Source organism: Ranitomeya imitator, chromosome 5 (genome assembly GCF_032444005.1).
Source record: "Ranitomeya imitator isolate aRanImi1 chromosome 5, aRanImi1.pri, whole genome shotgun sequence".
Lineage (NCBI taxonomy): Eukaryota > Metazoa > Chordata > Amphibia > Anura > Dendrobatidae > Ranitomeya > Ranitomeya imitator.
This window is the reverse complement of record NC_091286.1, coordinates 654997310-655011655: the sequence shown is the minus strand read 5'-3', so window position 1 is coordinate 655011655 and position 14346 is coordinate 654997310. Positions and strand designations below refer to the sequence as shown.

General features: G+C 42.3%; 1 protein-coding gene across 1 annotated transcript in view; it reads right to left on the bottom strand.

Annotated features, from left to right (window-relative positions):
* The window catches only part of EVA1A (eva-1 homolog A, regulator of programmed cell death), a 99705-nt gene extending 85931 nt beyond the window's left edge, over nucleotides 1–13774 (bottom strand). Inside the window, exon 1 of the mRNA XM_069728183.1 lies at nucleotides 13729–13774. The gene's annotated coding sequence lies outside the window, so the exon portion shown is untranslated. The remainder of the gene's footprint in view (nucleotides 1–13728) is intronic.
* Between the last annotated feature and the right edge of the window lie 572 nt (nucleotides 13775–14346).

Sequence of the window (14346 nt, the reverse complement as noted above, 5' to 3'; positions counted from 1 at the left end):
GGACAAGCCCATATTAAACTTTTGCATATTTGAATTGTAGACGTTCCAACTAGATCAGCGTCTAGGTCAGTGGTAACTGGTCTCTAGACGAGAGGTTCGCAAATCTCTTACCTTCCAGCTTACTGGAAGCAGTATCGATTTCTTGGGGTTGGTGCGACGTGAGGCATAGATGAAATTGTGCCAGCCTCGCCTAATCAAAAATCGTTCTGGGGACAGCAAAAAGATATTTGTGGGCCTCCAGTCTAGCTGCCAGGTTCAACTGACCTGGAAACTGGAATCAATCCAGTCATGTCCAATTCTAGTACTTTAGTCCACTACTATCCATACTGTCTGTGCACCACGATTTAATGATAACATGCATCATTATTTTCGGAGCAAAATATTGGCGTAAAGTAAACCAACTTATGGTATAAGGAAAAGCAGCTACAATGCAAGATGGGCCAAACTCAGTGGGTGTCATTTTGGTGCGGTCTAAAAGATGTTAAAAAATTTGCTCCATTGTTTCTGATCAACAGTTTCACTCAAAAAAAAAATGACAAAACAATGCACCATTTGCGTCATTTTTATTTCTAACTTGCTTTGAGTAGTACATAAAAGAAGCCACCATTTTTCAAACAGAAGTCTCCAAAACTTTTTAGACAAAGGATTCACATTCAAAAGATCAAAGAAAAATACAACACAATTAAAGAGGTGATATTCACAGAGCGTGATATTACTTGGCTTCGTAATAACATGTTACCCACAGTAATAATTACAGACTTCTAAAAGGTTAAATGCGCTTGTCCTAATTACTCCAGAGAGCTGCTCATTGTGGGGTAGAATAATTGGTCATGGTCGACAATCAGAGCGTAATATTTGTACTTAAATATGGAGGTCATTCTTCATGCAGCACGTAAGAAGCCTCGGGCTCAGCAGAAAATGGTTCGTTGCCCAATTCACGAACGTCTCTAGCAGCTCGGCCCTAGTGCCTTAGGATTTCGCTGCTAAACAGTGAGCACAACTATTACTTCCACAAAGACAATCTGCAAACTGGCATCAGAAGCAGTCTATTACAAAATAGAAGAGTCAACCAGGTAACGGTACTTTTGGACAGCTTTGACCAATCTACTATGGCGAGAATACCCTACTGGTTAAGCCAGCCTAGCAGACGCGTCACCATTTGTCTGACTATTGTCTCGTCATCTATTCGAGACATATCTATGAAAATAGAGCCAAAATCATACATATGCACATTAGATAAAAATTCGCAAACTCACTGAATTTGGCATAAATAGGGTATTCACATAATTCTGCAAGAACTGGTCACTAGCCGGTATGTGTACAGTACAGATACAAAGTGCTATTAAAGTGCATGGAGGATGTGCAAACAGATGATGCGAGGGACCATATTTGGATGAAAACTTTGTCTTATCGCCTCATTTCACTTATTTACCTGTACTCATTTTGACCACACAATCTAAAGAAGTGTGTTTTTAGGCCACACTTAAAGCTGAGTATTGGGAATTAATTGAATTGTCCTGGGTAGTGCATTCCAGAGAATTGGCGCTGTACACGAGAAGTCTTGGAGACATGAGTGTGAGGTTAGCAATATTGAGGATGTTAGGCCTCTTTCACACTTCCGTCTTTTTCCTCCCGTCAAAATCCGTCAACTTTTGAAAAAACAGGATCCTGCAAATTTTTCTGCAGGATCCGTTTTTTTCCCATAGACTTGTATTAGTGACTGATTGTGATGGATGGCCATCTATTTCTTCCGTCGTGCACTGGATCCGTTGGAAAATAGCGGTCCATCGTGCAGAGAAAACATTCAGAGGAACGTGTTTTCTGCACGTCAGAAAATCGCTCAGCAACGGATCCTGCGCTTTCAGTTGTTGGCTATAATGGAAGCGTATGGACGCAGGATCCGCCGCTGACCGTCACACACTGGAATCCAGTGACGTATCCCGTTTTTTTTCATTCTGAGCATGCCCGGAACCATTTTCCAAGTAAGGGAATTCTCTATCTCTAGAATTTTAGACCTTAAAATTCAGGCTGGAACTCGTTCGATGCATCCGTTATAACACAGTATGTGTTACACATGTTTTACACTATTTTCACAACATCAGTCAATACGTCACTTCACTTATGACGTACCCCGAACAACGGAAGTGTGAAAGAGGCCATAGTCTTCATTAATTAGCGAAATGGAGAGCATGACTAGAGTGATGGATGAGGGAACAGATGTAGGGTGATGCAGAATCATGGAATGCTTTGTGGGTGAGAGCAAAGTCTATATTGTACCAAATAGTGGATGGGCAACCAGTATAATGACTGGCACAGGGTAGAGGCATCGGTGTAGTGGTTGGAAAGGACTATGATCCTGGCTGCTGCAGTCAGGACAGGTTGGAGAGGGGAGAGTTTAGTATGAGGGAGACCGATGAGTAGAGAGTTACAATAGTCCATATGATAAATAAGAACAACAGGTAAGAAAAGGTAGAATTTTAGATATGTTTTTGAGGTGTAGGTAACAAGCAATTGGATGTAGGGGGTGAAAGATCTGAATCATATATGACAGATGATATTGGGGAGAATGATAAAGCCTTGGAATTTCAGTGCCTGATCCTTTCAATCAACAATACGATAACTGCTGTCAGAGGCGCTCATAGGGAACACAGATAAAAGCATTCAACAAAGAAAAGCTTTCCCATGTGGAGTTTGGATAACAGTCAGCCACAGCTAGAACTCCCATGTGTATGGGAGCCTTAAAGAGAAAATCTTGCCCAATTTATCTGAAAACTGAAATATACGTTAGAGTTGTTCGCCAAGACCAGACTACACTAAGGATGAAAGAATTCTTTCAGTAAAAAGGTTGCAACGTTATTAATTTGAATATCCAAACTGGGCAATCACTTTAAGTGGAGTGACATCCATTGATCTTGTGCATGGTCTATCTAGAGTTCAAAACATCAGGATCCTTTGTTAGCTGCTCTCCAAAGTCGCTAACAGAATATGGCTTCTTTCTATGACATCCATACAAAATTACAGGGATCATTATGAAACAAATCTTTAAGGAAAATTGTGTGACTGACAGTTATGGTGCTTTAAAGCAGAAAAATCACTCAAAGGAGAAACTTGGTGGCCATTTCTTAGATGTATTGCAGTCTGCTGCCTGTTGTCAAGTCTAATCCTCTACAGCAGCCGGCACACCGGCTTAGATTACAATTAGTGATGAGCGAGTGTACTCGTTGCTCGGGTTTTCCTGAGCACGCTCGAGTGATCTCTGAGTATTTATGAATGCTTGGAGATTTAGTTTTCCTTGCCCTCAGCTGGATGATTTATGGCTGCTAGCCAGGCTGAGTACATGTGGGGGTTGCCGGGTTGCTAGGTAATCCCCACATGTAATCAAGCAGGCTAATAGCTGTAAATCATCCAGCTGCTGCGATGAAAACTAAATCTCCAAGAAGTCAAATAGTCGGAGAACACCTGAGCATGTTCGGGAAAACCAGAGCAACGAGTACACTCGCTCATCACTAACTACAATAAGTCATGGGTTGTGCTTTGAGTCTCTACACTATGTGGGGAGCAGGTTTTGGAGTTTACTTTTACCGTATACAAGCATAACAGAGGTGGGCTTTCAGTTGAGGGCAATTAGGCAATTGGACAACTTCAGGAGTAATTCAGGCTGGGATGTGAGGAAAAGGAAGTGCAAACTCCTATAATGCTGGTAGAATGCTGATGAAAGATTAATTACCTACTCAGAGTGGATGCAAGTTACCAAGCCTGAGAATCGATATAGTTCCTGGACATATTAGACTGGAGTGCGCACGAAAGCTGCTGTAACTTGTTGCAGAGGATGACTAGCAGTAAGACCAGGCTTTTAAGACCTTGGTTAAACGGAAAGTTTAAATATTTTATTAGTTTCATATTTATTCCAAATTTTAAGAAATACAATTTTTGATTGTATGATCTATTAATCTGGTCACTTAGGTTCTGCCATCATTGTATTAGTCAGACATGTATCTCCAATGATATAATCTTAGGAAATGAGGTCTTCCTAATAGATGGGTTTAAATGTGCCCTTAAGACTTCCTGTGGTTTGTCATCACCCATTATGAAACTACAAGTCAATGCAAGCCCCCTCTTAAAAATAGAAAGTGGAAGCAGACATAGCCCAACGTAAAACCAAGTGAGTGACTTGCAGGCAGTGTGTCAGCTATGCGCTGAGTGACGACCATTACACTGCTTGCCCCTGCATGTGCCGTCATGCATCACTGGCAAACCTGGAAATTAGAGGAAATTCATACGCTTTGTGGTTTTTTTTGTAAAAATCAAGGGAAGGTTTCGTTTGAACAGCAGATCCTAAACTATAGACATAGAAGGGAGCTCGAACGCTTCTTTCCAATGGTTGTCAGTCACGTGCAGACAATACAGTCCATCTACTACATAATTGTCTAAGGGTCACTTCTGTCTGTCTGTCACGGATAGTCATTGGTCGCGGCCGCTGTCTGTCATGGACATCCAAGTCGCTGATTTGCCGTGACCAATCAGCAACGGGCACAGTCCAGAAGAAAATGGCCGCTCCTTACTCCCCGCAGTCAGTGCCCGGCGCCCGCATACTCCCTTTCGGTCACCGCTCACACAGGGTTAATGCTGGCGGTAACGGACCGCGTTATGCCGAGGGTAACTCACTCCGTAACCGCTGCTATTAACCCTGTGTGTCCCCAATGTTTTGCTATTGATGCTGCCTATGCGGCATCAATAGTAAAAAAATTTAATGTTAAAAATAATTAAAAAACAAAAAACCTGCTATTCTCACCCTCCGTCGTCGCGTCCTTTCCTCGGCAGTGCAAGCGGCAGCTTCCGGGGCCAAGGATGGTATGCGAGAAGGACCTTCCATGACGTCACAGTCATGTGACCACGACGTCATCACAGGTCCTGCGCTCATCCAATCCTGGGACCGGAAGCTGCCGCGTGCACCACACACAGGCGACAGGACTACAAGGGCTCCCTCGGAAGGTGAGTATGTTTCTTTTTTATTTTAACTCTTTTTAACCTGTTACATACATGGCTGGGCAATTTACTACGTGGCTGGGCAATTTACTACGTGGCTGGGCAATTTACTACGTGGCTGGGCAATTTACTACGTGGCTGGGCAATTTACTACGTGGCTGGGCAATTTACTACGTGGCTGGGCAATTTACTACGTGGCTGGGCAATAAACTACGTGGCTGGGCAATAAACTACGTGGCTGGGCAATAAACTACGTGGCTGGGCAATAAACTACGTGGCTGGGCAATAAACTACGTGGCTGGGCAATAAACTACGTGGCTGGGCAATAAACTACGTGGCTGGGCAATAAACTACGTGGCTGGGCAATAAACTACGTGGCTGGGCAATAAACTACGTGGCTGGGCAATAAACTACGTGGCTGGGCAATAAACTACGTGGCTGGGCAATATACTACGTGGCTGGGCAATATACTACGTGGCTGGGCAATAAGCTACGTGGCTGGGCAATATGCTACGTGGCTGGGCAATTTACTACGTGGCTGGGCAATTTACTACGTGGCTGGGCAATTTACTACGTGGCTGGGCAATTTACTACGTGGCTGGGCAATTTACTACGTGGCTGGGCAATTTACTACGTGGCTGGGCAATATACTACGTGGCTGGGCAATATACTACGTGGCTGGGCAATATACTACATGGACATGCATATTCTAGAATACCCAATGCGTTAGAATCGGGCCACCATCTAGATAAAAATAAGAATAAAAATGTGAATTGGGTTACCCCATTCTACAACACAATCTTGGAGGACAGGACCTTCATCCCAAGTTCTTTTTGTTAAGAAAGACTCAATACTCAAATTGTCTCCTTAAAGGAGAAATACACTATTTTTTTTTAATTCTATTCAAGCTCCTCCCCCAAAAAAACAAATAATACAAAACTATTAAATTACCAATTCTTCCATAGTGCTGCCCAAGCTGCTTCCTCAAGGTGTGGACAAGCTCAAAGTGACCATTTGTTGGCTGCAATGGTCACATGGTCGTTGATGCCGGAAGACAAAGAAATGAGACCAAGAGGGGATATAGAAAGCATAAAAAAAAAAAAAAGCCATAAGGGATCGATAGGTTACTATTAGAGACTAGATGGTGGCCCGATTCTAACGCATCGGGTATTCTAGAATATGCATGTCCACGTAGTATATTGCACAGTCCACGTAGTATATTGCCTAGCCACGTAGTATATTGCCCAGTCACGTAGTATATTGCCCAGTCATGTAGTACACTGCACAGCGACGTAGTATACAGCACAGAGCCACGTAGTATACAGCACAGACACGTAGTGTATTGCCCAGTCACGTAGTATATTGCCCAACGATGTAGTATATTGCACAGCGACGTAGTATATTGCCCAGTCACGTAGTATACAGCACAGAGCCACGTAGTATATTGCCCAGCCACGTAGTATATTGCCCAGTCACGTAGTATATTGCCCAATGATGTAGTATATTGCACAGCGGTGTAGTATACAGCATAGAGCCACGTGGTATACAGCACAGCCACGTAGTATACTGCCCAGTCACGTAGTATATTGCCCAGCCACATAGTATATTGCCCAGACACGTATGTAACAGGTTAAAAAAAAAAAAAAAGTTAAAATGAAAAAAATAAACATATACTCACCTTCCGAGGGTGCCCTTGTGGTCCTGGCGCCTGTGTGCGGTGCACGCGGTAGCTTCCGGTCCCAGGGTTGGATAAGCGCAGGACTTGTGATGATGTCGTGGTCACATGACCAGGACGTCATGGAAGGTCCTTCTCGCATACCATCCTTGGCCCCGGAAGCTGCCGCTTGCACTGCCGAGGAGAGGACGCAACTATGGAGGGTGAGAATAGCAGGTTTTTTTTTTTTTTTTTTTTTTAACATTACCTTTTTTTTTTTACTATTGATGCCGCATAGGCAGCATCAATAGTAAAAGGTTGGGGGCACACAGGGTTAATAGCAGCGGTTACGGAGTGCGTTACCCGCGGCATTTTGCAGTCCGTTACCGCCGGGCACTGACTGCGGGGAGTAAGGAGCGGCCATTTTCTTCTGGACTTTGCCTGTCGCTGATTGGTCGTGGCTGTTTTGCCGCGACCAATCAGCGATGTGGATTTCCATGACAGACAGAGGCCACGACTAATGAATATCGTGACAGACAGAAAGACAGACAGACGGAAGTGACCCGTAGACAATTATATAGTAGCTGGAGAACCGATTCACATGACTCCGGTCCACCTGCAACTGCTGGATGGAAAACCTTCAATTCTCCGTTCCTCCAAAAATTCTGGGCTCCTCTTTTGATCAGTGTGTATATCATGCCTCAAAGATGACGCTGCCCCATCCCAACTATGCAAGAGAGCCAGGAATGCTCGGAGGAATGGAAAATCGCAGGACTGCCGTCAAGTGGTCACAGATTACTTACCACGACAATATATTTCAGAGTCCTGAAAATGGATTGTCCCATTTGTAGTGTAGCGACTATAGATTTTTATTTTGAGACTAAGGTGAGATCCTTAAAGAAGTTGTCCAGCATAGGATACAAATCTACGGTCACTATGTGACTGCAGACTTGTGAATCCTCACATCACTAAGGATTCTCTAGTGCCAGGAGCGGATAGCACATGACCACAAGTATGTGATTTGCATATATGCAGTCACATGCTGACAAAACATGATCAGCTTCATTCAATATAAATGTATTGAGTGAGGCCAGAAAATCTAGTCGGAATGTGGCCAAAAGTGTGCAAATTGCATACTTCTGATCACATGGCTACACGCTTCTGGTGCTCACAGAGAAATTCACATTAAGTGACTGCAGACTTGTAACCTAGGGCTGAACGACCCCTTTAAAACATTATGACTCACTCCCTGATAGATGTCTGGAAATAGAGGATCCAGTCTTGAATTTCAATGACTGATCTTTTAGTTATTCGACAGGAGAGCTTGGTCGAGAAGACAATTCCAGTGGATGAGGAATTCTGGGTAGATTGCTGATGGCCGATTTGTTGTTTATTTGACAACTTGAACCATGTGTATTGGGGGGCTCAATGCATAAGCTATCTACAATAATGATCATATATCTAGTATCTAATCATTGAGGATTGAAACACAGACTAACCAATCGCAAAAACATGGCCTTGGGTCTGGCATAGGCTTAATCTTCTCTACCCACACATGTACATTCTGCCAAACTATGCAGGCATATGTATGATGGTGGGAGTTTAAGAGAAATACCTGTAAGCTGAACAAGACTCACATATAGAAGGTTTTTGGTCCCAAACAAATTTGTAGTTGTGGTCTTCTCATTTAGGCCAGGCAGACTTTTTGAGCCCGTTGAGATGGCGGGGCCCAGGTGCAACAACAGCCTCTAACCCAGTGTTTCTCAACTCCAGGCCTCAAGACCCACCAACAGGTCAAGTTTTCAGGATATCCTTAGTATTGCACAGGTGATGGAATCATTGTCAGAGGAGGTACTGCAATTATCACCTGGACAATACTAAGGAATTCCTGAAAACAGGACCTGTTGGTGGGTCTTGAGGACTGGAGTTGAGAAACGCTGCTCTAACCTCACTATTGCTAAGCCCCTATTAGCCAAACTATACAAAGCTACAATCTATAAGATCAGACAGACCCATGTTCTACGCAGGAAGTTTTCATATCTTGGCAGACACGGACAAGTGTCACAGTGCATGCTTCAAAAGCTGTGGCAGATACAGGAAGAAGTGTCTGTTCATGGTAGGTTCACCTCTCTGTATCCCATACAGAGCTGGAATATCCCAACTATTCATAGATGAAATCTGATAGGGAGAGGTGTTTTGGAGAAGAGAGGGAGGAGGGGAAGAGAGGAAACACATGGGCCTCATGACAGGCAGATTGTAGTAATCAAAATGCAGTCCAATTTACCGCAGAAACCCCACAACCCTTCTAGGAGAGCCAGCTCACAAATCTAGGTTTACATTACATAAGATTACTACGAGAGCCATATGTCACAGGTTTGTAAACATTCGGGTTAAAGCACGTTCTCCATAATATATAGTTTCACCATAAACACATCAATACCCTGGAGGATCCCATTAGAAATAAATTTGAAAAAAAATATGTATTTTCGAAAAAGATAAACTGACAATTATTACTAGTCATAATGGCCCCAAAGCCCAAAATATAGGACTACAGGTCAACATCTCCATCATTTCTATGAGGTATGTATGACTGTCAAGGAAATAACCGGGCATATGAGCCCAATCTAAAGCGTATGCCAGTACTATAAGTCATCTATGGTCATCTCTGAAAAAAAATATGGTGCAGCATTGAAAACGGTGTTCCTAAAGAATAACCAATGTATACTCGCCCAATAAGACTATGAGAGCATCAGTACTGGTGTTCACTACTTTACACTATTGGGTGTATCTACTCTACTATGCAAATTGCCTCTTCAGAGAAAAAGAGGACTTAAACTCTATAGCGCCACCTGTTGGAAGTAGCGATCGTACAAGTCACAATCAACCCTTTAACGAGTCGTGCAATATGACTTAGGATAAAAGCCAAATCAGTATCTCAATTCGCAGACACGGTGTTTCAGGCTGTTGGTCCTCGTCAGTGCGAAGCATGAGAACTAATTTGGCTAGATGAGAGGCTCTGGACTGGGGTCTAAGGGGTAACGTTTCTCCTTATGGAGAGTGACATACCAGCTCTGACTTGTCAAGGTAAGGAGGCTTATTTGCCGTGCAATTCTCCTCTGGGAAATTTAATATGCAAATTGCCTCTTCAGAGAAAACAGCGGAAGTCACTTATTTGTCCAAGACCATTGTAATATTAATTCATCAGGTAGGTATATGGCTATGGATACCAAGATTTGGCATGATGTGTAGTTTTGTTCCCATCAGTGATGGAAATCCAGAGGGGTCTCAGCACCTTCAGTAACCAGTTGGATCTCCTTGAGATTGACATGATGCTTATTCAGATTTCCAATAAATAAAGGACTCCATACATATTAGATGAAAATTGGCTGAACTCTTAAGATTTTGGCTCACAGATGTGTATGGGGGAGCTTCCAACTCTTGGGCAAAGATGAGACAATTGGAATTTCTATGCCTGATCCTTTAGTTTTTGAAGGGACATATGTTGAGGTCACGAGAGACCATTCGGCCGTGTGGTCATGTGTTTTTAAAATAAATAGAAGAAAAATAATTCCAGAGTATGGGGGGGTTTGAAGTAATCAGGAGAGATGGCATTCATTTGACACCTGTCAGTCTTATGACCAGCATTAAGGTGGCCATACACGTTAGACAGAAGTTAGTTGTTTAACAACTGCTGACAAGAATATTTCTGTGTAACAACTGTTCACCAGACAATCTTATTTTAGTACATATAGGCCATTGCAGTCGCTAAAACTGACCACACATGTTGAATGACACAGGGTGAGGGAAGAGCGATCTCTTGGAAAGCCCCCATACATATTTGATAGCTGTTGGGCAAACCATCACTTAACCATCTCCTCCGACTTCCCCATACACAGGAACACTTCACTACTTTGACAGATTTTATTCCAATGTGGTGTTGGGTACCTTGGGAATGTTCTGTCCAAAGAAAGATCATTTGCAGATGATTGATCTTTCATTTGATTACCGGACATCATATTTAAACACGGACAACTTTGTTGCAAAGATGGTCGATCATCAATTGACTAAAACACATCAGCTACTGGGTTCCTACTAAATTTATTTTCTACCTTCCTTGTAATATAAAAAGGTTAAATATTCGTCTTGTTGTAATAGCAAGGCAAGCTGTTTGCAATACTGTGTTAAAATACAGAAAATAACAAAAAAATATATATAAAAGTGTATGTGCGAGCATGTAAAGGAATAAGGGAGTGGATGCAGCACTCTAAAGTCCCAAGTTCTCAGACAAGTTTTTCTAACAGCTTCTGAAGGTTATTTAGCATGGCAACACACGTGGTGTAGAACAAAAAGTAATTCATATTCCTGCCTGCCCTGAAAGCCAGCCTATTACACAAACAAATGAAAGACATGAGAGGACATCACAGAACAGGGGCACAGACTTGTGAAACAAGGAAAACTGCATGAGTACTCAGGAGCAAACCAACCAACCATCAAACTCCGGGGCAAGCTATCAAACCAACCAAAAAAAAAAAAAATGGTCTCATCCTAATTTTCGCAATTTGCAAGTTAATACAAAATTATTTTTTACATTACATATTACATGCCAGGTATTAGGAAGGGGTAAATGGAGAGAACTCTGGATGCCCAGACCTGGATGAGTGATGCTACAAAATGCAAAACCACTTTTGTTTGACCCTACATTTATTTATAGGAGAACCCTACCAGTGTCTAAAAATGCCCCATACACATTAGACAAAAGTCAGCTGAAAGTCTACGATCTCAAGACAGTCAACTGTTCAATATGTGGGGGGTCCCCATCTGATGGGGGAGATAGAAGGATCAGTAGTTCGAAATAGGACATTCTGAATTCTTGTTCTTTGATAGAACCGCTGGAAGATTCCTCAGTTCCTCTTAAAGAACACAAACGCTCCCTTCTATGAGAGAGTTGGGTGAAATAGATAGCTGTTGGCAGAACCATCAGCAGCTAAAAAGTGTTTGGGGGCTTTAGCCAAAAGTTCAAATAAATGTTTTATTCTTTTAAAATACTTATTATAGTCTAAGGCCTTTTCCTTCACAAACTTTTTTTTTTATTCATGGAGCATCGCTCCACAGTAAAAAGCAACAAGGCCCCAGTTTGAATTGCATGCGAAATTCCCACATGTCAATGAATGGGTTCGTGAACATTCAGCACATGAATTCCATCCATATTTAGTCTGCGTGCTCTGTTTAAAAAAAAACCCACAGATTTATCAATGCAGCCTTGCCACTGGAGGATCCTGTAAGCCAAAGAGTTTCTTTATTAAAGTATTTTAAGCCAATCGACTTTCAATGGAGTGCAACTTAATCTTCTGCACCAACCGCTTTACACGAGGGAGGTCTACCTCTTGGCTTGGCTCTCTGAATTTGACATAAAGGCTTGCGTCTTCAAGAACTTTATTGCCAAGCCAATCTGTCAAGATGTGTCATCTTGTAAGCATCATGGATTAGAGAATCAGTGTTCTTTATTTTATGCCTGTAAACATTAGGTGGTCAGCAGGTCCTACTAAAACCTAAAGCGTTAGGACCCCTTTACTGCCTCTTCTCCATACAGAACACATACATGTGTTTGGATGATGCAAAGGGTGAATGTCAGGAGAGATGGCTGTCAAACAAGCTAAAAGCCTTCTGATGTTTATGGCCACCTTCCACCAGCCAATATCTAAAATAGTTCTGACCAAGCTGAGCCATCACTCAAGGCTACCAACAGCAAAACATTGTCCTACCATTGTGAAAAAAAATAATTCTAAAAACAGATTTCAAAATTTGCAAAATTTTGAAATATTTAGAAATTACAATTTTTGTTTAACATGCCACCAAATATGCGACTTTTTAAACTATGCACAGGAACTGGCAATCAGATTACAACAACAAAACAAGGAACAGGGACTCCTAGGGATGTCTGGACATCCTCAATGAGATTATATAGCAGTGAACACAACAGCTGGAACTGTGGAGGACTGGGGTGAAGGAGAGGAGGGAGCATAAAGTGGACCATAAACTGCTTTAAACTGAGCAACATTCTGATGTATTTCCAAACTAGAAAGCTCTCCGGTAGGGATTTATTAGAAATAATGCTGAAAGGTTTACCATACATTATGGCTCTTTCAATTTTGCAAATTCATGGCAAAACGGGGGCATTTTTGGACAATTTTACAAAAATTGAGGCAGCAGTTTCATAGGAATTGAGCAGAAGGTTATTGTCATGTAGGTTTTAAAATAATTTCCTATACGTAAGAAAACCAACAGATTCGTGGCCAAAAATATTACAATAGGGCAATCAGTGGCTACAGGAGAAAGTGAGGAGAGGACATAATGAGCATAACTCCATGGAGTTTAGCCATTTTTTTCCCCTTATCAAGGTTGGTTTCCAATAGGCACCCAAATTTCCTTCTACATTCCAAAAACAATCTTTGAGTTTGGCATTTGGTTTCTCATGATATTAATGTCTCTGGGGTGACATGGATGCATTTATGTCAAGTTGAAGACGATATTGGCGCTATTGGGAGGAAATCAATGAATGAATGAAAAACAACTCCAGAAGTAGGGGACACTTTTTCGCAACTTATCAGTCATATTAAAGCTGGAACAATTTAACCAGGCACACATACTTGGCTTCAAAAACAAAACTAAGCAAAATGCTGATGGACCCAAAACTTAAAGATGATCATCAAGAACCTACAATCAAGAGTCTTATGTGAAACTTCAAGGAAACACCAACAACATCATTGCAAATTCTAACTACATTTTTTACTAGCTTCACAAAATTGCTTTTTGGGGGAACTTTTCCAGCTTTACAGAGAAGCCTTTTTGAAAATTTGCCCAGAGAACACAACGTATAGGAAAGGAAAAAAACAAAACAAGCACACCAAAGCCCGAAAGTGCTGGGTATGCACTTTTCACAATTCAGTGTTTGACAAAAAAAATAGTCCATGAAAAGTGCAAGAAGAAAACCACAAAGACCTCTGCAAATATTTAAATCCAGCCTTACCCAGACAGTCACAGACAGGCGACAGACCTTCTACTATCACTGGTAGGTAACTATATCCTACCTTTAAGGAAGTCTTCTCAATGTATCCAGTTTTCAAATTCTGCAAAAAGTAAGTGAACCCCCCTAGTCTGCCGTCACCATTGGTTTAGACTTATCCAAGGATTGGCATGCTGATGCACAGGTAACACAATCCACGGTCTGCTGTTTCCTTGGGGCGAGAATGAAGTTATCCAGGGGTTTGTAAAATGAATGGGAAGCAGCTGAAATTGAAGTAGACAAGCGATGCTTGAGGCAGGCAGACAGGCACACTGCCTACGAATGAGTGGTCCCAGACACAGTAACATTTGCTAGAAAGCCTGGAGTCTGATAGACTTGTCTCATTTCCTCCAACCTCTTCACAATACTTTTTCTTTTGATTCTCCTCCCTTCTCAGCTTTTCCCTGCCACCACCTCCTCCTCCTTCTCCTACCCCTCCTCCTCGCCTCTCCTCAGCCTCCATATGAGGGTGTAGACCAGACCAGGGATCAGGGACCAGTACAGGTCTGGCTGTAAGCACTCACTGGCAGCAGAGATTTGCACTCGGATACTGAACACTCCATCTCAGGCGGCTCTGGCTTCACTCTCGAATTCCTAGTCGCCAAAATTGTATAGCTATAATAGCCAGAACTGTGGGTCTACC